The 26,298-nt window shown below is 41.1% G+C and overlaps 1 protein-coding gene and 1 long non-coding RNA gene across 5 annotated transcripts in view; both read left to right on the top strand.

Moving 5' to 3' along the window:
* The window catches only part of ARHGAP24 (Rho GTPase activating protein 24), a 923,793-nt gene that overhangs the window by 518,665 nt on the left and 378,830 nt on the right, over positions 1-26,298 (top strand). The gene's annotated exons all lie outside the window — the stretch shown is intronic.
* LOC142739438 (uncharacterized) lies at positions 14,823-18,836 on the top strand. The gene is made up of 3 exons (XR_012880607.1): positions 14,823-14,873; positions 18,105-18,209; positions 18,547-18,836. It is a non-coding gene; the product is annotated as an uncharacterized LOC142739438 (long non-coding RNA).

Here is a 26,298-nt window from a genome sequence, read left to right as displayed (position 1 = left end):
TGTGAACCCAGCCTTGAATGTACATACCGCTAATATCTACATTAGTAAATATTGCATTACCCATAAAATAGCAATTCTGGAACAGCTTTTCTTAAAACTCTGCATTGTGCTATTCCTCTGTTATTCCTCCTGGAAATGTATAACTGGGTTCTACTGGGTGTTACCATTCTCCTTGGGGTGTGCCCCTACACACTCTGACACTGTCCAAACAGTGCTGACAGCATGATACTGTGTAGGGACATGCCCCATTAAGGGAAATGGTCACTGTGCCAGAAGCCCGTTAATTTGTGTGCTCTCTTTGATGGCACTGTGCACTCCTGCACAGACAGCCCAAACCGGTACTGAGGCGTTGGTTTAACTGGTAACTGATCTAATGGGCTGTTACTATTAGATCACTTATTAGTGATCTGTATATGGGAACAGCAGGGAACACAGAGATCATGTGTTCTCTGCTTACCTGCTCCCTGCCCCATAGTAAAAATTGAATAACTTAATAAATAGATATATCAAAATGTAAATTAAACATTAAAACAAAAAATAAATACATAAAAGGAGAAAACATAATTAAACTAATAACCACCCCTCAAAAAAAAAATGAACCCGTGTCTGAAGTCACAGGCACTAATTGTAGGCGTCCTGCATGCTGCCAAAGCATTTTGCATGGGTGTCAGGTGCTCAGGCATTATACGCTGCTTATCCCAAACTTACAATAATTATCCTCAGCCTCCAAGTTTTACCTGTTCTACCCCAGCCCTATTTGCTTTTGCACCTTCAATAACAAAAATGATATACCTGGATGCTTATCCCCCATGTACAACGTTATGTACATTTAAAACTAAAACAGGGTCCTTATTCTCTGCACTTTTGCAAAGTCATACATTATAAAATATACACATATTTGGCATCGCTATGGACAGGAGAATTAGAGGATTGAGCTTTGGGGTAAGTATTATTCATTGACCAAACTACCTTAAAACAGAAGGCTTTGGACCATTTTTCCTAAATAATACCTACAAAATTAATTGATATCAGCTTCAATTCTAAATAATAAGAAAGCCCCGTATGTCGTGAAAATTTTTTCTGGACATCAAGTCTTAAAACATTGTATAATGAAAAGTTATGTAATGTTCTTATATGTTTTGTATATTTTAACTACTCAACATTTTCAAGATCTTTGCTTGCTGTCAATTTCACATTTTCTCTGACATAGACCTCTATATTGCTGGAGTTTGTGATATATCAGCATAGATAAGAACTACAAGCCTGACATCCATGATAGGATAAAGACTTGTGCTGCTGCTGTGTTTGCCTACACTGAGAAATTGTAACAGATGGCAGAAAATAGGACTAGGTCTGGTCCGGGTTTCATTGTTAAAGCATGGGAACGTTGCTTTCACAAATGGCGTACTTGCATTGTATTTCCGCAGCCTAAACATACACTTGCGGAAAACTTTACAATGTATGCCTATGGGAGAAAATATTCTGCAAATCAACAACTAGAGAAATCTATGTGCGTTTCAGGATATTTCTCGCATAGGCATACTATTACTACAATTAGTTTCTGCAGCATATTTTTACGCGGCGGAAATACAATGCAAGTACACCACGTGGGAGCGTACATTAGGCTGGGTTCACACAACCTATTTTCAGGCAAAATGGAGGCGTTTTACGCCTCGAATTACGCCTGAAATCATGGCTCCAATACCTGTCATTTTATGCGTCGCTGTCAAAAGACGGCGCGTAAAATAACAGCCTCGGCAAAGAAGTGCAGGACACTTCTTGGGACGTAATTGGAGCCGTTTTTCATTAAATCCAATGAAGAACAGCTCCAAATTACGTCCGTAATTGACGCCTCCTGAAAACAGCTCCGTAATTTCAGCCGTTATTGACGTTATCGTGTGCACATACCCTAATACTACACCAGTCACTTGAACAGAGCAGTGTTGAAGTTCCCTGCATAGCAATTGGACTGAAGAGGAACACTGCAGGAAAAAGGTACCTAGGGCCCTCCATTTTTTGCATCAATAGGGGTCCTAGAGGTTGGACCCATTATAAGATAGAGTACCCTCGTTAGAGTGTAACTAAACTAAACTTTTAACAAACTTCTGACGTCATAGTGACATGTCAGAAGTTTTGATTGGTGGAGGTCCGAGCACTGAGACCCCCACCAATCGCTAAAACGATGCGGCAGAAGTGCTTGTGTGATAGCTCAGCCGCTTCATTTCTATACGGCTTTTTCCGGAAATCAATGCATCGGGGTACGGGCTCAATAGAAAGTCTATGAACCCGTACTCTGATACATCGGCTTTCCAGAAACAGCCGAACAGAAACTAAGCGGCTGAGCACTCACACGAGCGCTTCTGCCGCTTCCTTTTAGCGATCACTTGGGGTCTCAGTGCTCGGACCCCCACCAATCAAAATTTCTGACATGTCACTATGACATGTTAGAAATTTGTTGAACGTTTAGCTGCCCTTTAAATAAACCTGCGTATAATTTATGTCACCACACCTATAGCTAATTGAACTAATATAATAGTCACCCATACGGGAAGACAAATGGGTGCTAGGCAGTCTGCAGTATCACTGCAGATTTTGTAATGTCAGATAATACTAATAGAACTATGTGTATACAGATAATGCACTGGCAATAGAAAAAAATGAGTGCTGGGCTCTGCCATAGAGTAGAGGAGGGCTGCGGCTTTGCTTCCTATGCCTTGTCACTTTGAGTTGGCTCCCAAGGAGAGCTTTCAAAATAAGAAGTCCCCTGCTGTTCTTCATAGTGCTCGACTATGTGGAATATGAAAATGGAAAAAACAAAATAATGTTTTTCTTTTCCTTTAACCACTTAATGACCAGGCCTTTTTTGGCCTTAATGACCAAGGATTATTATATTTTTTTTGACTGTCGCATTCCAAGAGTCATAACTTTTTTTAATTCCATCTGTTTTTTGTGGGATAAGTTGTATGTTTCAATTGCACCATTTTTGGAAGCATATAATATATTGATTGACTTTTATTAACTTTATTTTTGGAGAAAATTGAAAATAAGCAGCTATTCCAGCATTGATTTTCACGTTATAAATTTACGCTGTGTTCTATGCAGCGTAAATAACATGTTACCTTTATTCTATGGGTCGGCACGATTACGGGGATACCAAATATATAAACGTTTTATATGTTTTGCTATGTTTGCACAATAAAAACCCTTTTAAATAAAATTACTTGCTTTTGCATCGCCGCATTCCAAGGGACTTATTGATTAACCTGTTTTTTCTTTTTTGTGGGGTGAATTGGGAAAAGAAGGGAATTTTACCATTGTGTTTTGCGGTTTGTTTTGATGCCTTTCACCTGGTGGTTTAATTAATGTGCTAACTTTATTGTTCGAGTCGTCATGATCGTGGCGATACCATATATGTGTATGTGTTAATTTTTTTTACACTTTTACAAAAAAAATGAAAACTGTTTATGGAAAAAAGGTGATTTTATTTTTACTGTAATCTTTTTATTATTTTTTCATAAACTTTATTTAACTGTTTTACTTATATAATCCTTTGGTATACCTAGTATACCAAAGCATTATTGCCTGTCAGTGTAAAAATAGGCAGGTGCTGAAGGCAGACCTGGGGGCCTTTGTTAGGCTCCCCGCTGCCATGGAAACCCATTGGTGCCCCGCAATCATGTCGAGGTTGTGCCGATGGGGTAACGGAGCTCCCTCTGTCAAACACCTTAAACGCTGCAGTCACTATTGACAGCTGCATCTAAGGGGTTACATTTCTGGAATCGGAGAGCTCTTCGATTTCGGCAGGAGCCGGGCTGTGTAAACCAGCCGTGCTCCTGCCACTGATCTAGTGGGTACAGTGGCAGTACCCACTAGATCAGAGTGACGAATATATTCGCCACGAAGCGGGAACTAGCACCTAATCGTGATGAATATATCTGTCAAACGTCGTTAAGGGGTTAAAGAGTGACATCACTATCACAAACATTTTGATATGTCAAAGAGACATGTCATAAGTTTTGAACGGTGGGGGTCCGGGTTCTGAGACCCCCACTATCACGGAAATGAAGGGTCAAAAATGCTCAGTTTTCTGAAAATGCAGTTATTCTTTCATTTTATGTGTGGAAGACAGTAAAACATAATATACTAGCATGTAGAGCGGGACTGTAAGCTCCGCACCTGAACTTTACAGGTTTAACCTTTATTTGTCCATCATCCAAGTACCTGGGAACACTCGCTATTGTGTTATCAAAAGTGAATTATCTAGTGGTTAATTAGTTCAGGAGATGACAGGAATCTTTATTAAAATTACATCTAAGAACAGGCATTTAATTTGAAATGGCTCAAATAACATCAAAAGTAAATTAAACAGCCATTAGTAAAACACAGAAGAGATGAAGGCAGCGTGTAATATGAGCCCTTCAACATATTGAATGAAAGTAGGAAAAAAAAAGTGGAAAAATACAAAGAGGGCTTGTTGTTTAATGTTGAGATTTTACATTAGCACTAAATGTATCTCATATTTTAGAAGCATTTATAGCATTTGTTTTGTAAAGATCATTGCTTTTATTACTGTTAAAAGTATACAATAAAGAAACAGACTAATTGTATGTGTAATGTGCAGTCCATTAACAGTCATTGGATAAAGAGAGACATTTTTAGAATAACATCATAATAGGAAAAATTGTATTTATGCAGCTCCGTAATATATTCTGTAAAGTCTTTACAATTTGCTATGTTAGTTAAATCCGTACATAAACCTGTGTCTTTTTTAAGTTGGCCACATTAGCTGGCCATACCAACCGATATTAATGTGTATTATATGTTCGGGCGACTTTCGGTCACCAACACGCCCGATCGTTTGTTCTCAAGGGAGACATTGTAATGTGCCACCGGAGGTGTCTGGCAGCAGCATATTCCCCTCTCCGCATTGAGAACACATTCACATTCGGACGAGTTAAGCATGCATGTGTATGGAGAACTTAGGAGGAATGGCTGTTAAGGTTGTGTGCAGGAGGCTGTACAGAGGCATGTGGAGTCAACGCAGCTCCGGACTACAGACCTGTGGACACTCCATGTGCCATCGTATTAGTGTCTCTGTGCGGTACCATATTATCTGATTATTCTTCCCTAGAAGCAATGCTAATAGTGCTGCTTCGGTTACAACCATATGAAATCGGAGGCCAAGGCAAAGTAGAGCCCCATAGAAGTTTATGGGTGATAACAAATCCTCTTCTTGATAGAATTCGTGGTAGGTAAAGAAAATGGTCTTTTCAATACCCGGCCGAGTTTCACGCATTAAAATGGTTCTTCTGCCCCAGATCCTGTACATTTTAGGAAATTCGCCGATGTGTATTCCAGAGAAAGTATTTAGAAAGTTGGCAGGCTTATTAAGGGAATTGTAAATATAATACCTATAGTTATACGTGAGGACATATCAAATATCCAAGACTGAATAAATACCACATAGTACAAATGTGTACCATGAAAAAATAGAAATAATTTATTACAAAAATAATAAAAACATACTGGCCATCAAGACTTAAAAGCAATATAACAGACAATTAAGAACTAGTATGGAGATACAATGAGGGCTACACCAATGATATGCAGATGACCTATAACCATCATGTGATGCGGCAAAGTACAGGTAAATTAGTTCAAGAAAAGTATATGTACACTGGGTAAATTACAATAGTACACGGATATCATAAGGACAAATACCAAAAAAACAGTGACACAAAGAAATATTCTAAGCAGTATTTGAACTGAGTCCAATATAAAAGTACATGGAACAAGTTAACCAATGCAGGGACCTAACACCTGTACCGACGCGTTTGTTGCATGGTGAGTATCTCCACACACAACGCCCCGACGCGCGTTTCGCCGTCATCTTTCTCATTTTTGTAATAAAGTAGTTCTATTTTTTCATGGTACACATTTCTACTTTGTGGTATTTATTCAGTCTTGGATATTTGATATGTCCTCACGTATAACTATAGGTATTATATTTGCTGCTTCTTGATATGTGCGGACGCTTTATTTTTGACGTTTGTCTTGGGTCTATATCAGTATAGGTATTTACTTATTAAGGGAATTGGTATGGAGGGGAAGACAACCTAGGATGAAACTAAAATATTTAAAACACACTGTTGAAAGTGGAGGCCTGGCAGTACGAGACCCTCGTGGGCACTATATAGCCTCCCATCTAAGTATATAGCAGAATGGTACAGAGAACTAATGAATAGGATGAGACTTCAGAGTTGTTGCAGATGTTAAAAGGTTATCCTTTTGGCATACGCTAGACCGGTATGAATATAGTATAAAAAAAAAATACTGCGTTTTATACTTTTTTATTTTTACAATAGGGTCCTATGGGTAACAGATGTCCTGTATGACTATACACAGGCCACTGTCAGAGGTATACATTTGGAAGGCTCAAACAAAGTTTTAAAAGGGACAATTGCAAAATGTAGTGTGAACTTACACGAGCCGATGATTGGGGGAACGGAACGGTCGTTTCCGATTATCGGCTGTGTAAACGGGCTCAGCAATCAGCCGTGAAACGAGCAAATGATTTTGTTCGTCCCCATACAGTTAAGTGATTGCTTCATATAAATGGAGCTAAACAAGCGCCGATTGTCATGTTACATCGTCGCCGCTTGTTTACCAGCATATATCTGCTGTTGTAAAAGGGCCATCACTTTTTCCTCAGATATTGACCTTCACAGTTGATGTGACAGATATTATCTGTAAACCTTTCCGCTGAGATGGGTTTAGGCCATTGACCGGATTACAATTAAAAGATAGCACAGCATGTCACAGCACCCTCATGTAAATGAAGTGAGGAAACTTTCAGTAGGGTTTTAGTTATTAATAAGGCATGCTATTGCGAATAGAATATGCATAGTTCACTATATTTTATTCCTTTGTAAACACAAGATAATTGCAATGTCTGCATCCAACACTGTAAACGGTTCTTCATATCAGCAGATTTTTACTTGTTTCTCTTTGTACTGAAGATACATTAGCTCATTTGGAAGAAGTCCTTGTCCCTGTTGAAATTATTTTCTAATAATTACTTGCTTTACTAAATATGATGTAAAATTTCATGTTCTTTTCATTTTTTTAAGCAGTTAGTGGAAGGATAACAATCAAGTTAAAAATAATATCTCAAGCTCTCTAGCGGCAGAATGATAAAATGTGATCTGTAAAATATATTTTATGTAAAGTAAATACGGAGTCTGATGTTATATAAAGTCCAGCTTAGGTTTTGGACCCACCAGAGAATCTTTTGCTAACTGTAAAAGGCAGTTGTACATTAACGAGAAATAAAGTGACCCTTGGGAAAAAGCTGTATGATTTTTCCAAAAGAAATGTGCCATCCATTATCGATAGTTCTACTTACCTAGTTCCCGCCATTCTGCCAAGGGCTTCTTCAGGTGTTCCCGTGTTGCCTATGCAGGTCCAACACAGCGGTTTTCATGAGCTGCTGCGTGCGCAGAGAGTTATTTTCAGGACAGGTTCCCAGGGAGTTTATGACAACCACTGCTCTGGACCTACATGTCAGTTTTTGACTGGAGGGTCACTTTAGTATACTTAAAAATCTAGGTTAATTTTCCAGATATGTCTATGGGGTTTTCACATGACAGTAATAGAGGAGAATCAGTATTAACGTCACAACAAACGGATCCCACAGTGCTACTAAACAAACTTACAGTAGGGTTCTTTAGTCACCTAAGGCCCAATTCACATCATGTTATTGTCCTAGTTTTATCTTGTATGTCAGGAAAGCTCCCGACGTACAAAATAAAGGTATTCCTAAGGCTCCATTATCACGACAGAGGCCAAAAGAGTGTCCTTTTGGGCTGATATATGTCGGTATACCTTTTCTTGAAGCATGAAATAGCGTAGAAGACTATGCTATTCCATCCTGAGGGATCCCACAATATTTTTTTTACCACAAAGTATATTTTTTTTTTTAACATAGTAGCCTAAGTGTGATGGATGCCACTGAATGGCATCCATCACAGGTATGGACAGTGTCATCAGAAGCAGTGCTGTAGTCCCTGGGCAGAGCGCTAGCCTGATGCTGTGCTTGGGGACTCCAGCAATAGACAACTGGGACTCAAGAACTACTCCTGACGTCACTGTCCATATATGCAGAGTGACATCAGGAGCAGTCCTTGAGTTCCAAGGCAGAGCGCCAGCTGATGCTCTGCTCAGGGACTCCAGCAATAGACAACTGGGACTCCAGCACTACTCCCGATGTCACTGTCCATATATTGCTTTCCCAGGACCGGAGTCACGGGACAGATCATCTACTAGCGCACTGCCCAGGGACTCCAACGCTGTGGAAGCTCCTGACATCACTGTCCATATATGGAAAGTGACATCAGGAGCAGTGCTGGAGTCCCGGAGACAGTGACTTCAAGTGTTTTCCCAGTGCTGGTCCCCGGGCGACGTATCCCACTGTATGCCATACAGTGGGATACGTCTGGGCTTTTTGTCGGAGGTATACGTTGGGGGTCTTCCCAATATATACTTCAGATGGAAGGCCAAAACGTAATATAAATGGGGCCTAAGTTTGTTTCAGTAGAACTATGGGGGGACTAGGCGTTGCAGCTAAAATAGACCCATATTGTAACTATGACAAGGCCGTACAAAGATGATCAGAGATTCAGACTCCCTGCTATTAACAGATACTGTAAATATTCTACTGGTTAGTAACTCATGATCAAACCTTGACTACATACTGAACATGTCGATTGCTGAGTGTCGTAGGTCTTTTGATACGCTCTGCTTCTTGCTATTTCCAGCATATTTACCTACTGCATTAAAAAAGTTTCCCTAAAAACATTACCTTTGGAGCAATCCCCAACTAAACGAAATAATGAAAAATATTTGAAATATATTTGTGATAAATAATCGTTATTATTGCTATCATTTCTGTAATTCTGTCATTTCTACAACTACAGCTTGTGGAAATGAAGATAATATATTCCCTAAATCTAAAAACTGCAGTGCAAGACTCTTTTGTTTTCATTACATGCGCTAAATAAAATGATTGGCACTGTTATTCTATGAGCAGATTGTAAATCAGTCAGAGGCGTGTTTAAATCATAGATATTTCCAGACTTTGTAGCGCAAAATGAAGGGTATAATCTCTTGGCTTTATTCTGTAAAAACAGAAAAATGTGTCTGTCAGTTAAATCTGTCTCAGGTGAATTATGCTGTCTTTTCAATAGCTCAATACACTTCGTAGTTGAGCACAGAAGATCGTGAATGGAAGTTTACAGGGTTTATAAAGTCCTGTTTATTAAAGAGGCTCTGTCACCAGATTGTCAAACCCCTATCTCGTATTGCAGTAGATCGGCGCTGCAATGTAGATAACAGTAACGTTTTTGTTTTTTTCAAAAACGAGCATTTTTGGCCAAGTTATGACCGTTTTTATATTTATGCAAATGAGCCTTTCTTATGTACAACTGGGCGTGTTTAAAGTTATGTCCAACTGGGCGTGTTTACTTGTTTTACTAGCTGGGCGTTGTGAATAGAAGTGTATGATGCTGACGAATCAGCATCATCTACTTCTCTTCGTTACCACCCAGCTTCTGGCAGTGCACAGACACACAGCGTGTTCTCGAGAGATCACGCTGTGACGTCACTCACTTCCTCCCACAGGAACTTCATCGCGTCGGATGAGCGAGGACACGCTGTGTGTCTGTGCACTGCCAGAAGCTGGGTGGTAACGAAGAGAAGTGGATGATGCTGATTCGTCAGCATCATACACACTTCTATTCACAACGCCCAGCTAGTAAAAGAAGTAAAAACGTCCAGATGTACACACACAATACACGCGCACTTGGACATAACTTTAAACACGCCCAGTTGTACATAAGAAAGGCTCATTTGCATAAATATAAAAATGGTCATAACTTGGCCAAAAATGCTCGTTTAAAAAAAAACAAAAAACGTTACTGTTATCTACATTGCAGCGCCGATCTGCTGCAATAGGAGATAGGGGTTTGAAAATCTGGTGACAGAGCCTCTTTAAGCGTAATCAGTGCATAATAAAAAGTTATGACATTTTCGAATATACTTTTTGTTCAAATATATTATTTAGATCTAGAAAACGGAAAATTCCTCCATGCTTTGTCCCACTGACAAAGCTGCAATTCATCACAATGTCTCAACAGAAGCAAAATGCTTAACAAGCAAATTCACCTTTAAACAAGTTGAGGCTGATAGTTATTAAATATTAAAAATATTCCCCTTTGTAATATATCTTAATTACTTATTTTACCTCCTTAGTCCTGTTTCACGTCCGGCAGGTTTCCGTTTTATCGACGGAATCAATAACGCAGTCGACTGCGCTATTGATTCTGTCGGAAAAACGGAAACCTGCCGGAATGGTGACAAACTGAAACCATTAGCATTGTTTCCGTCACCATTGAAATCAATGGTGACTGAAACGGAAGCTGTGGTTTCAGTTTGACTTTCGGTTGCGGGGTTCACCCGACGGAAATCTCAGACGGAACCCCTAACGGAAAGCCAACGCTGATGTGAGGTAAAGCTTTAGAATTACATAAATAATTTTAAGAAAAAAAATCCGGCAGAAGCCTTATGTTTATACCTGATGAAGGTAAAATACTGTCATTTTTGTTTGCTGTACATTCCATCCACATGATGTCAAGCAAGACGGCTTCTATTATCTTAAAAGTCAAGTAGTTGTTTGCTGTTATATATAAAAAAAAATGTCTGTTTACAATGTTAACAAGCTCAGACAAGGTCCGCATAGAAGTTTAACTACCAAAACAGAATGATGTCATGTTATTATAATTATATCTGAATTATCCTTTTTACAAAGTGGTAGGATTTTCTATTACTAGGTACATAACCTTCCATGGCTACATCATACATTGATTCCGTTTTAGAACAGCTGTTATTTACATTTAAGGAGCAATAATCTACTAAGTCTTCAGTCCGGCACCTGTATTTTCAGGTTTTGGTCAGTTTTTTTTATATATATAAGTTTTTATTTTTCCTTGAAAGTTTTTATAATACAGTATATTAATTTCAAAAGCCAAAGCATCAAATTTGCATAGCCTTATATACACAAACTTTAGAATATTCATTAACCCCTTCCCCCTGCTTGCATTCTGGGCCCTAATGTCCAAGCCATTTTTTTGATTTTTCCATTGTCACATTCGAAGAGCTGTAACTTTTTTATTTTTGCGTCGGCATAGCTGTATAAGGTCTTGTTTTTTGCGGGACGACTTGCAGCTTTTATTGGTACCATTTGAGAGTAGATGCGACTTTTTGATCACTTTTTATCACATTTTTTTTAAGTCAGGATTAACAGAAAACAGCAATTTTTCCATTGTTTTTTATTTTATTTTTTTACGGCGTTCACAGTGCGGGTTAAATAATGTAACAGCTTTATAGTCGGGGTCGTTACGGACGCGGCGATACCAAATATGTGTAACTTTTTTGCTTCATTGTAGTTTTTTTTAATAGTAAAGCATTTTGTAAGAGGAAAAAGTGGGTTTTTGATTTTTTTTTTTCACTTTTTTTTTTAATTAACTTTATTAAACTTTTTTTACTTTTTTACTAGTCCCACTAGGGGACTTCACTATCCTCCAATCGCTATTATAATACACTGCAATACTTTTGTATTGCAGTGTATTACTGCCTGTCCGTTTAAAACGGACAGGCATCTGCTAGGTCATGCCTGCGGCATGATCTAGCAGGCATTCGCTCCAGGCAGACCTAGGGGCCTTTATTAGACCCCCGGCTGCCATAGAAGACACAGACACTCGGCGATTTTATTGCCGGGTGTCGGTGGGAGAGAGAGGGAGCTCCCTCCCTCTCTCCAAAACCATTCAGATGCGGTGCACGCTAATATCGATCTCACCCGGCAGAGCAGGGACGCTCCCAGCCCTCAGCTGCCTCTAGCAGCTGAGAGCAGGGAGATTTGACAGCTCCCTGCTCTGTTTACTTTATTCTACAGCAGCGCCGTAGAATGGCGGCGCTGTAGAATAAAGCCCATGAATGACCGCCGTGAAAACGCTTATCGGCGGTCATTAAGGGGTTAATCACCCATTTTGTAGTTTTAGCCTTTATTATAGGGGGATATGATAAGGGACTAATTTTCTCTGGACCTGTATTACCAGGTCATCAAGACTTATGTTTTCCCTCTCTACTTATCCCAAGAACTCTTATCCTTCTCATAATTATATCCCTTTCTTTCTATTTTCCCTATTTATTTTCCTTCTTCCTGTATCGTCCATTATCCCCATTATTCTACAATAAGTCCAATTAGGCATATCCCCCTCACATTTTATACTTTTGTATAATAAACCACCAAAAAATAAGCAGATGATTACTATAGCCACAATCCCTACCCCTCCCAGCCAAAAGAAACCCAAAAAAACGACTCTCCCACACCATCCGCATATAAACCATATTTATTCCAACCATTTTTCCTACATCTCCTCAAACTCTGTGTCTCTATTCTTTTTAAAATAGAAGATTTTTTTATGTTGTAACATCTTTTTTACATACTTCCTCCAGCAGTTTACCGTTGGTGGTGCTTAATGGTCTTACGTGCCCAGTATACAAGTTTCAGTAAAGTCGCCTTCCTAATTTCCCTTGAAATCTTAAATCCATCATAACCCAAAACACACAAACAGTCAGACCCCTGGGGATTTCCCCCCCATATCTCTCCAAGATATCTTTCAGAAGCTCCTCTCAAAATCTCATGATTTGGGGACATAACCACAGCATCTGTATTAGATCGACTTTTTCCCCTGAACACTTAGGGAAGATTGCTTCACGATCCTTAAACATCTTTGCCAACCTACTGTATATGGGGAATAGCATGCTCCATTAACAATAAAAAGCTGGGTAACACGAATCCGAGGTCCTTGGGAAAGCTTAGGAATATTTCCCAGAATTCTAGGTTTTGGTCAGTTAGAGAGCCTTAGTGGATGGGCCAATGATAATTTTTACAGTAAAATTTGGAATGGATCTATTTAGTCACATACAATTAGAAGGTTCCTTTCCAAAATAGCAAACAATCCAACCAAATATAAGTACATGTAGTTTTTTTAATGTTCCAAAATACTTTTTTGTAGCCAACTTATCCTTCATTAAATTGAAAAAAAAATCTTGATATATATTTCATTGTTATGCCACTAAAAACTAAATTCCTTATGGCACATGCACTAAAGCAACCATGGAGGTATATAGGCCTATACCGGTTCTCTGTATGCCTCCGATGGAATGTTAAAGAGATTTTTTTTCTGAAGGATATATACAGAATCTGCCATAAGAAATGTGTGGCTTGCTTGTGCATTGTTGTTAGGAGAGTATATCTCCGTATTATGGCGCCACATTAAATCACCATATGGCGGTACATGGAATGCCTACAGAGACTACTCTGTTTCCTACCATTGGGGCGATTTTCTAACAAATAACTGGTACAGGTGGCACCGGGAGGGCAGGAGGAGGTTAGGTAACAGTTTTGCCTTTATTTTTCAACTCAAATTAGTAGATCTATAGTTCAGCCTACAACTATACCTGTAAAGGATCTGCCAGGCACAGCTTCTTTTTCTACGCCAATAGGTAATCAGTCTGCACCTGCTTCTATGTCTGTGAGACTGACTCCTCCTTCCACCACTCAGGATGGCAGGCTTAGGAGTGGGAGAGCCTATCACAGCCTGGCCAGACGGAGCTAGCTCCCGCCCTCTGTCTATTTATACCTGCCTTTCCTGTTCTTCCTTGCTTCTGATTCTTCTCGTTTGTTTTCCTGGCTCTGCTACAGCTTCTTGAACTATTTGTCCCTGCTTCATACTGACCCTGGCTTACTGACTACTCTCCTGCTCTGCGTTTGGTACCTCGTCCACTCCTGGTTTGACTCGGCTCGTTCACTACTCTTGTTGCTCACGGTGTTGCCGTCGGCAGCTGCCCCATTTCCCTTAGCTTCTGTGTACCCTTGTTTGTTTGTCTGTCGTGCACTTATTGAGCGTAGGGACCGTCGCCCAGTTGTACCCCGTCGCCTAGGGCGGATCGTTGCAAGTAGGCAGGGACTGAGTGGCGGGTAGATTAGGGCTCACTTGTCTGTTTCCCTACCCCTATCATTACAATACCTGCTTTTTTCTTACAATTAGATAACTTTTTCAAATGGCCCAATAATAAAATACTGCTTAGTGCAATTCGAGTCCTGTTTGTATATTTAGGTAATGACAACATGCATACCTCCTAACACAACATGTTCTCCTGATGTTATCACTTCTGAATGTCTTAATGAGATTAGTGAATATGTGCTTCATGCTGTCATGCAAGTTATCAAGACTGAATGTTCTGCCATGCTCCTTGCTGTATATTTTTAGATTCTCATAATGATCCATCTCTGAATCGTCTTTGGTTATTTTATTTATTACAATGTCAAGGGTTATAACTTGCTGCTCATGTTTTATACATGTCAAGCGCTGCATCCTGTCTCTATTACGTCTCCAGATGAAAAAAATGTGTACGTTCTGTAAAATGTGTTATGGTCTACAGCGCTGGAAAGAGCACTCTGTTATCACTCACTTTGTATTGTAGAGATTGCATTAACCTAACACATATAGCCGGTCTTCTAATTCATAGCCAATTCACATAGTTCACCCCTATACTGTCAAGTTTTTCTTTACCTCTACCGTAAATGGAAGAGACATTGTGTGATGTTCCCAAATGCAATACGCCTTAGAATGGGTGATGAAATCCCAGGTGATGTCTCACTGATGATGTCATAAGGGGGGGCCGGCCATATAAATCAAGCACCAAGATCCACAAATGTTGGACAGCTGCAGCGGCTGCACCCAGGAGCTGAGGTGACTTATTTCTGAGGTTTCATATAAGGTGATAATGCTGTAGTTGTGACTTCAAGGTTGGCCGATATGACAGTATGATTCCATCATCAGGGGGTTGTTAGCTGTAGGGTACCACTTCATGTGATTACAACACTAGGGTGATGCCATCACAGGGATGATGACATTATAATGATCAATGTCAATGACATTAAGATATTTCCCTTCAAAGCCCAAGAATAGGTAGTGATGTCACAGGTAAGGGCATGATGGGCAGTGACATTTCATGGGTGACACACAGCTGCCAGAAAGTTGTGGTGGCTGCACCTAATGCCAGGGGTAGCCCATGTCGGAGATACTATTTTCACTTTAAGGCACTACAGGGGGTGATTGAGCCGCCAGTATGTTGTCACAGGGGCTGACATCATTGCCTTCTTATGATTAGATCATCAGGGGGAGGTGAATTGTAAGGGACATAGTGGGTCCCCTGTAGAGTACCAATGCATGCACAAAGGTAATGGCGTCACAGGTGTAAACTAACGGGGGAATCAGCAATGATCAATTCTCCATGGGAGTCATCTCAGGAGTTAGTAGTGGTTATACATAAGGAGCCATTATATTCATAAACTAAATCCAAAGGGAGAACTGTCTGTAGATCAGCCTAAGGTCACTCAGGCCTGACTTCAGAAAGTTGCATATAGTAACATATGACTTTAGTAAGCCTAGTGGTGCAGCACAACTGTACTTGAAATTGCAGCTCTTTGTATGAAGTTACTTATTAAAGATGGATTGGTTCAATGAAGCAAATAATGCAATTGAATTTCTTACAGTAACACGAAAACAAGCCATAATTATTCGCCTCATTACATATGTCATTGAAATAACAGTCCAATAAACAAAATTGTTACAACCAAATACATTTTCTAAATTCATTTAACATGTAATTGAAAGGCATGCTTGGTTTAAAACAATATAAGAGCTGAATAAAGGAAGAGCTGCATTTTCTGTGGACTCCTTTAACTGCCAATGATTCAGTATTGTGGTCATGTAGCGCAGTTTGATTTATATAGAGAGTGATCTGGCCTGAGACAAAGCACACTAATAATAGAGATGCAACATGGGTTGTTAATACAATTACATAGGGGTGTAGCCACGGATGGTGGGGTACGTGCACCGGTGCTGGGTGCCAGGGAGTGAGCCATCAAGCCACTCTACCAACTTCAAGCGTGTAAAGTTAAAGTGGTCGTCTCATGTAGACAAACCCTTTTTAAAAATAATCTGGTGTTACGATTAGATGATCGCCGCAGGTCTCCCTAACCCTCGGCAATCAGCGGTTATCATCAGGGGAAGTAGCATGTAGCATTACATTCTAACCATTTAGATAAATGGTCCACCATGTAATGCATGGAGGGGCTGAGCCTACCAGAGTGGCTCTCCATTCTGGTTCACAGAGAGGGGTCCTGAGCAGGAGGATTCCCCTCTATGACGTTCATAGATAGGTTACGACAACCACTGTCCATATGCTAAGTTTTACGTTTAGGAGTACCAAATTCAATCTTTGCCTTAGGTGAAGGAAAGTCCAATTATGCTTCTGTCATTACAAATGGAACCCATCTGCCCACATAACATTAGATTTTTATGACACATTTGCATTCGCCATTTCATCAACCCTTAAAATATAAACTCCCAAAGTGAATGTGGATGTCCTATCCAAAAAAATCTTACTAAGCTGGAGTCTAGAATGCGTAATCTCAAGGGTTGTCCCTCCCTACTTCCTCCTGTTCATGACACCATCAGCGCCAGAACTGAGTTGTTTTAGGGTCTGCCAGGCTCCTGTATATATATACACAAGTAAAACCTATATCTAGAAGAGTATTTATTTGTACAGAGGATAGGCACATCATCAAACCACTTTGTGCAGGCAGGTAAAGCTCTTGAGTACTCTACACTGTGGCTAAGTATATAATATCCTCTTGTAACTGATACCTTCTAACATACTAATTATATAGCTCGAAACAGAAAGTTCCATTTTTTGCAGAGTAAAAAAAATATTTCCAAAAAGTCATTAGGGAGAAAGCTTGAAAACTGTTATGGTCATAATGAAGTTGCATTAAAAGTTTGTTTTTCGTTGTTCCAAATATATCTTATAATAACAAATAATTTATTATCTTGTTGCTTTGTAAATAATACTGTGGGTCGTACCTTGTCATTTTTGTTTACCCAATATGGAGGCCTGAAACTAGTATGCCATGATTCATTCTAGAAGATTCCATGGCAACAAATGGAGATAAACACGTCTAAATAACACATTGTTTCCCTTATAAATTACATCCTGAAAAAATCCTACATTATATCAGATGTTTCTAACCCCCTGCTCGAAATATTCAATTTGGTCTACTTAGCATGCCCTACACAGCTACATCTGTAGATTATATTGATGTAGAAGTTTTCTTATATTCTCTATGCAGGTTGTTTAATATGGTTGCATGGCACGAAGCTTCCCCTTTAGAATAAAAAGCCAGAGTGATAGTGTGTAGAAAAAGCAATGTAACAAAACCAAACTCCAGAGATGCCTTTTTGATCAGCAACCTTGGAATATTTTTATAAGTGCCCCCTCCCCACATCCCCACCCCCACCTTCAGCATGATGGCTGTTGGATGGGCAATTGTTCAATCATACTAACCCACTAACATACATGGTTCTTCCAAGCATGCATGTTGGGTCTGGGCATATAAAATTTACATATGTTGAGTTGTGTCTTATAGCCCCCCCCCCCCCTCATTGGTCCCAAGACTCATCTGATGATAAAAAAATATATACTCCCCTGAATACCTTTTTTTATGGTCTTGGAAGTCAGAACCACAATGTTAAGCAGCAACACACAGTCTTCTTCCCAGCGAGGGAAAGATGCATTACCGCCTCTGTAGAGCAGATACCTGCTCTAGGTATGAGGAGAACAGAGTTTAGGGTACATTCACAGGAGACCCCCATTGAACACATTATATTTGCATCTTATTTGCTCGATGAATGAGACAAGAGAAATATGGAATAACAGATCTACTATTCATCCCGTTCATTAATTACTTCTGTTCCTGTGGGACTCCGTAAGGCCTGGTGCCAAATGTTCAGTTCTAACCTGGCAGTCAACTTCAATTATGTTTATTATTACCATACTATGGCTATGTATTTCCAGCGTATTCTGCATTGTGTTCTGTACACAGACAAGTTAATACTGTATCTCCATAAATCCCACAGATGGGCTTTGTTTGTCTGCACTTCAAGGTGGCAGGACTGGCAGACATTGGCTGGTGTCTCTTTTAATAAAAGAAACAGGGACATGCTTCTAAAGCCCTTTGAAAGGTACTATGAATGGTTCTCTAATACAGTACATCTCTTTGAAGATCTGCTAGGTAACGTTTCATTGCAATGTTATAAAAATGACCCAGTTTCTTTTGAGCAGAGACTTGTAATATATTATCATGCAATGAGCCTGATTCTTTTTGTGTGTCAAATCCTGATATTGGTCCTTAGACTTTCTAGAGGCGTAACTTGAAGTTCCTGGGCCCCAGTGCAAAATCTGGAACAGGCCCCCTATCTACCATTTTTTTATTTTATTTGTAGTATTAGCGTCTTCTTATTTGCTTTGCCATTGTTATATAGGATCTTATTGTAAAGATATAATCTATTTCTATGGCAGGTTCAGCTTCAAACATTTTTAGACTTTGTCAGAAGATGTTTTCGGTGGGGTGCATGCACATATGCTGCCCTACTGCAGTGAATAGAAGATTTCTGATTATAAAGTCGGAGTTCTGAGGATCTCTGAATCATAAGACGACCTTACTATTAAAACCTCCTAATACTACTAATGCTCCTCAAATCCTTCATTGAGGATCATGATCAGGCAAGGAACAGTAGACATGTGAAATGTGTGTTATGTAGACCATAACCAAGAATGACAGAGTACCTGCCATTAAAAGAAAGTTGTGTAAAGCTGTATATTAAGTGTCAAAATGTATTCACACATACTATTGATTTATATAAAAAAAATTATAGGTACTCAGGATTACAAATGAATGAATAACTGAAAATCTGCATTGAGGGCAATCTGCTAAATAGAGTCGTGCAATTAGTTCACCCCGGATTTGCAAACAGGCAAATCCATATTAAAATTAAGCCATTTCAGAGGTTCTTTGGCGCCCGTGTCAGTGCTACATTCTATATTTAAATTGTATGCAATAGAGCATTAAAAAAAAATGCTGCATCTATTTTTAATGCTCCATATTAAGTAAGTTTATTAAGGTTACTTTTCCTATATTACATCTATCTATCTATCTATCTATCTATCTATCTATCTATCTATCTATCTATCTATCTATCTATCTATCTATCTATCTATCTATCTATCTATCTATCTATCTATCATCTATCTATCTATCTAGTAGTAATCCAAAAATAGGCAGCACTCCAAATCAAAGTGAAGTTTTTTTGCTTTTAATAGCCCTTGTGCAACGTTTCGGCTCTACATGTGAAGCCTTTTTCAAGCATTCAAGCAGATGCTTGAAAAAAGGCTCCACATGTAGAGCCGAAACGTTGCACAAGGGCTATTAAAAGCAAAAAATGTTTCACTTTGACCTGGAGTGCTGCCTATTTTTGGATTACTATTGGGTACTTGGAGCCGTGATAGGGCTCCTAGGGCGTGCACACATCCATAATTTTGGCTGGTGCTGCTGGATGGTGGACTTCCTATCTATCTATGTATCTATCTACAATGGCGTAACTACCGCCGTAGCAGCCGTAGTGACTGCTACGGGACCCGCGGCATGAGGGGGCCCGTGTCGGCTATGGCTGCTACAGCGGGACGCCACTGAACACTACGGCAGAGCAGGGAGGTATCTCCCTGCTCTGCCATTAAACAAAAGACATGTATCCCCTATCCACAGGATAGGGGATACATGTGTGATCGCTGGCAGCGATAGGGAGAACGGGGACTTCAGACTCCCATACATTTTAGATAGTCAGCCGATCCTGCCAAAATTGGTGGGTTCAGCCAGCATTTATCTAATAATAATAATAATAATAATAATCTTTATTTATATAGCGCCAACATATTACGTAGCACTTTACAATTTAGAGGGAACATGAAAACAATATCAGACATTACATAGTGACAAAGTTCATTTACAATTCAAACCTGGGGAGTGAGGACCCTGCTCGCAAGAGCTTACAATCTATGAGGACATAAGGGAGACACAAAGTGTAATAGTGTTTGTTCTGTACAATGGTCCGGCCATTTTTATACACATGCGGTGGTAACATAAAGCTGCATGAGCCGGTCACCAGCCAGTATCCGTGTATGACGGACATGAAGAGAAGGAGTGTGAGGGAATCTTATTCTGATGACTAATCTAAATGGAGGGCCATGAAAAGGAGTCAGATTAGGGAATTTTATAGGCCTGTCTAAATAGATGTGTTTTCAGGGCACGTTTAAAACTGTGGATATTTGGAATTAATCTGATTGTCTGGGGTAGCGCATTCCAGAGGACGGGTGCAGCACGAGAGAAATCCTGGAGACGGTAGTGGGAGGTTCAGATTATGGAGGATTTTAATCTAAGGTCGTTGGCAGAACGTAGAGCCCGGGTAGGGTGGTAGACAGAGATGAGGGAGGAGATGTAAGGAGGTGCAGCACTGTGGAGAGCTTTGTGGGTGAGAGTAATAAGTTTGAATTTTATTCGGAAGGGGATGTGAATGGCAATCTCAACCTCTACCTGCACCACGACGTAATAGCACATCGTGGTGCGGGGGGTAATACTTGGAGCGGGCTCACCTGTTTCCTTTGAAGTAATGTAAAAAAAAATACTAAATTGGTATCGCTGCATCCGTAAAAGTCTGAATTATTACACTATAGAAATAAAAGATATAAAAATGCCAGAATCGCTGTTTTTTGGTCACTTCACGAAATAAAAAGTGATCAAAAAATCTCATGCAGCCCAAAATAGAACCAATAGAAACTACAGCTCGCCCCGTAAAAAAATAAGCCCTCATCCTCCTCAATCGATGGAGAAACAAAAAAGTTATTGCTCTCAGAATGTGGTGACAAAACACAAATTGTATTTTTAACAATCAGTTTAAAAACAAACTGTATAAATTTGGTATCACCATAATCATATTGACCGGTAGAATAAAGTTAACATACCATTTTTACTGTACAATGAAAGCCATAAAAACTAAACCCCTCAAAAGATTGAGGAATCGCTGTTTATTTCCTATTCCACCCCACAAAGAATTTTTTTCGTTTCCGAATACAGTATATAGTACAATAAATGGTGGCGTGAAAAACTACAACTCGTCCTGCAAAAAACAAGCCCTCATATGGCTTTATCGACGGAAAAATAAAAAAGTTATGGCTTTTGGAAGGTGGAAAGGAAAAAATGAAAACGAAAATCCCCAAAAATTACTGTGTTGGAATAGGGCTAAAAATTAGAGTGCAGACTATGATAAAGGCTCTAACTAGTATAAGGGGCAGATAATGTATTATCTCGATTTTGGTCGAAGCCGACTGCTAGAAGAGAAAAATTGCCCTTATGTAAAGTCCTGGTGTTACACATGATCAGGTTTTCCTTGATTGCTATAAACTATTATATTGATAATTGTCATTGTATATGGAAAGTTTTGAGTAGCACAGATAATAAATGTGATAAAGATAAAATCCAAAGTAGTAGTCAGCTCTAACATCTGACACATTTTTTGGTTTGCATAAAATATGCATTCAGTCGGCTGATCACTGTCCTGTTTACACAGGGTCATGATCAGGAACGAGCATTCGTAGGATACAGAACAGTTGTATCTCCAAAAGCAAAGTGATTTTTTTTTAATAAAGACTAATTAGAAAGTTACACTAAACACACTGACTAATCTATTTATTAAAAAATATATATATATTTCCTCAAAACGTGTCCATAGCCTATAACTAAATGGTAGCAACAATATCTGTGTAAAGGCCTTTTTAAACAAGCCAATGTTTGGTTGAACGAGCGCTCCTGCGAATGCTCGTTCCTGATCATGACCTTGTGTAAACAGGGCAGCGATCAGCCGACTGAGCGCATCTTTTATGCAAACCAAAAAATTGTTGCTAATCGGCAGGACCTCTCCCTGTGTAAACAGGGAGAGGTGCTGCCAACATGATACAAATATGATGCAAATGCATGGGTACGAGCGATCGTAGTAACGGTTATTCAGCCCAACACATTGCTGATTATTGCTCCTTGTGAATGGAACTAACGGGGGCCGATCGGCGCGATTACCGCTCATTTTCATGGCCATTATTGGGCCGTTTAAAACAGGGGTCTCAAACTCGGCCGGGTAAGTGGGCCACATATAGAAAAAAATGGGAATTTGATGGGCCGCATTACTTTCAAATTTTATACATTACAAAATTATTGTTAATTAATCAGTTATTTGAACTACTATAACACTATATTACTATAATACTACATTACTATAACAATACTACATTACTATAATACTACATTATTATAATACTACATTACTGTAATAATAGCGCTAGGTTTAAACATACCGGAAATTTGCTAATTTCAACAATCCAGTTTTACAGTTTAAGTGTCGCTAAATGCAGTCCGGCGGGTCAGTTGGCAGCGTTTGGCAGACACACAAATGTCAAAATTAGGCAGCCCCTTTTTAGATCGTGCCACAGAGCTCTCTATAGATTCTGCCACAGAGCTCTCTATAGATACTGCCACAGTGCCCTCTGTAGATACTGCCACAGTGCCCTCTGTAGATACTGCCACAGTGCCCTCTGTAGGTACTGCCACCTCTGTAGATGCTGCCACAGTGCCCTCTGTAGATGCTGTCACAGTGCCCTGTGTAGATAATGCCACAGTGCCCTCTGTAGATAATACCCCAGTGCCCTCTGTAGATAATGCCACAGTGCCCTCTGTAGATAATGCCACAGTGCCCTCTGTAGATAATGCCACATTGTCCTCTGTAGATAATGCCACACACCCCTAGATAATGCCACAGTGCCCTCTGTAGATAATGCCACAGTGCCCCATGTGGATGCTGCCACAGTGCCCTCTGCAGACACTGTCACAGTGCCCTGTGTAGATAATGCCACAGTGCCCTCTGTAGATAATACCCCAGTGCCCTCTGTAGATAATACCCCAGTGCCCTCTGTAGATAATGCCACAGTGCCCTCTGTGGATGCTACCACAGAGTCATCTGTAGATGCTGCCACAGTGCCCTCTGTAGATGCTGCCACAGTGCCCTCTGTAGATACTGCCACAGTGCCCTCTGTAGATACTGCCACAGTGCCCTCTGTAGATACTGCCACAGTGCCCTCTGTAGATGCTGCCACAGTGCCCTCTGTAGAAAATGCCACCATGCCCTCTGTAGAAAATGCCACTGTGCCCTCTGTAGATGCTGCCACAGTGCCCTCTGTAGATGCTGTCACAGTGCCCTCTGCAGATGCTGCCACAGTGCCCTCTGCAGATGCTGCCACAGTGCCCTCTGTAGATACTGCCACAGTGCCCTCTGTAGATGCTGCCACAGTGCCCTCTGCAGATGCTGCCACAGTGCCCTCTGCAGATGCTGCCACAGTGACCTCTGTAGATGCTGCCACAGTGACCTCTGTAGATGCTGCCACAGTGACCTCTGTAGATGCTGCCACAGTGCCCTCTGTAGATGCTGCCACAGTGCCCTCTGTAGATGCCGTCACAGTGCCCTCTGTAGATGCTGCCACAGTGCCCTCTTTAGATAATGCCACACACACCCCTTGTAGATAGTGCCACAGACACCCCCAGTAGATAGCTCCATTAAGTCTCCCTCTAGGAGTGGAATCCCCAGCCAGAGCATTGCCTACGCTTTGGCCAGGGATTCCTATTCTGGATGAGCCCCTGATGTCACTGTTCATACACAGTATAGGCTCTGCTCTGGAACTCTGGGGAAGCAACTGACATCAGTGTCCATATATGGACAGTGATGTCAGGGGATTGCCCAGAGCTGGAGTCCCGGAGCAGAGCCGCTTCTAGCACCCTGCCTGGGATTCCAGCTCTGCTCCTGACATCACTGTTCATATATGGACAGAGATGTCAGGGGCAAACCCAGAGCTGGAGTCCCGGGCAGAGCACTACTAGCGCTCCTACTGGGACTCCAGCTGTGCTCCTGACATCACTGTCCAGCTCTGGGGAAGCCCTAGACATCGCTGTCCATATGTGGACAGCGATGTCAGGGGATTCCAGAGTCCCGGAGCAGAGCGTATGCTAGCGCTCTGCCCGAGACTCCGCTCTGGGGAAGACCCTGACAAAACTGTCCATATATATGGACAGCGATGTCAGGGAATTCCACAGAGTCCCGGAGCAGAACCTATACCAGCGCTGTGCCCGGGACTCAGGCTCTGGGGAAGCACCAAACATCGCGTGTCCATTCATGGACAGCGATGTCAGGGGATTCCACAGAGTCCCGTAGCAGAGCCTTTGCTAGCGCTCTGCCCAGGACTCTGCTCTGGGGAAGACCCTGACATCGCGTGTCCATTCATGGACAGCGATGTCAGGGGATTCCACAGAGTCCCGGAGCAGAGCCTATGCTAGCGCTCTGCCCGGGACTCCGCTCTGGGGAAGACCCTGACAAAAACTGTCTATATATGGACAGCGATGTCAGGGAATTCCGCAGAGTCCCGGAGCAGAGCCGATACTAGCGCTCTGCCCGGGACTCCGCTCTGGGGAAGACCCTGACAAAACTGTCCATATATGGACAGCGATGTCAGGGATTTCCACAGAGTCCCGGAGCAGAGCTGATAATAGCAGCTCTGTGTCCCGCGGGCCGCGGATGACAGCCTCAGGGGCCTCATGTGGCCCGCGTGCCTGAGACCCCTGGTCTAAAAGGACTTTAAGGTTTTGTCCATATTTGCACCAAGAGTTTTTTTTTGACAGACCCGATATAATAGAATTTATAATAAAATGGTAGTATAAGGGCATGTTCAGATGTGGCGGAATTGCTGTGGAATTCCGCTGCGGAAAGTCCGCACTGGAAAGCCGCAGCAGACAGTCTGTCCATTGGTTTCCACACCTTTTAATTATCTTCGTGCAGACGTTGCGGACAACTCCGCTGCGGACCATGGGCTGCGGTGCAGAATTTGGTGTCCGCAGCATACACTGGCTGTTGTGGACTTGATGCGTATTTGTGGCGGAATTTCTCCATTGAATTCAATGGAGATGCAAATTTACGTTATGAAATCCGCAGATGTTATGTGTGTTGCGTTGCGGATTGCTTTCACGAACAGGATATTTCATCATTCTGGCTGGATCTATGTGTTTCGAGGTCTATAGCCAGACTGAGATGGAATGTTTTAAAAGAGAGCAGGATGTACTCTTCTCCTGAATCCACAACGACTAATCCGCAGCAATTTACTTCACATTTTAGGCAAAGGCGCAACGGAATCTGCACAGTGTCTGCAGAAATACGCCACGTCTGAACATGCCCGAACAGTTCTTAACAGACCCCCATTGACTTTTTCCTCGGTAGAATAATGTAACCAGCCTGGACGTGATGTTTATTCAGAATCCTGACACGTCTGAATCTTTATTCTGAGATTTCAGCAACAGAAACGAAATCTCGCGAGATTACGGAGGTAAACGAGATTTCGTTTCCGTTGCTGGAATCTCACAGAAAAGATTCAGAAGTGTCAGGATTCTGAATACACATGACGTCCAGGCTGGATGATCATGTGTATTCATTATCAGGACACTGGATTAATGTTAATCAAGCAGAATCGCTGTGTATGTGGCTGCAGATCATGTTCTAGTAAGAACGCGATTCTGCTGTCTAAATGAATGGAGAGGAGTGCATGATGCCGATTGGTCAGCGTCATACACTCCTTTGTACAACGCCCGCTTGGTTGAAAGTAAAAATATGCCCACTTGGGCATTAAGCAACTCATTAGCATAAACCAAAATCGCTCCTAACGTTGTGAAAATAGATCGTTTTTTTTAAATAAAAAGCATTACTGTCACCTACATTACAGCGCTGATCTACTTATGTAGGAGACAGGTCACTTATAATGTGGTGACAGAGCCTCTTTAAGATTAACTGGCAGTTTATACCACTGGCAACAAAGCATGCTGAGAAAAGAAAATGTAAGGCAGGGTTCTAAAGAGTTGGATACCCTGCGTAAAACTATGCAGCGTATCCGACCTGGAACCCGCAGTACATTCCGTCCAAAAAACTGCACCACAATTCGGGCAGAATTTCAGCTGTGGAAAGCAACGGTAGAAAAAAAATAATTCTACTTAACCCAGCCGTTGTCATGGTGACGCGTCCCTCCTTTGTCGTCTGGTCCGGCCTCCCAGGATGCTGCTTCAGCCCATGTGGCCCCTGCAGCCTGTGATTGGCTGCAGAGGTCATATGGGATGAAACGTCTCCTGATTCTGCCGCAAAA

This window comes from Rhinoderma darwinii, chromosome 1 (assembly GCF_050947455.1).
Source record: "Rhinoderma darwinii isolate aRhiDar2 chromosome 1, aRhiDar2.hap1, whole genome shotgun sequence".
Classification (NCBI taxonomy): domain Eukaryota; kingdom Metazoa; phylum Chordata; class Amphibia; order Anura; family Rhinodermatidae; genus Rhinoderma; species Rhinoderma darwinii.
Note: the sequence above shows the minus strand (reverse complement) of the source record. Positions and strands in the feature narration are given on the sequence as shown.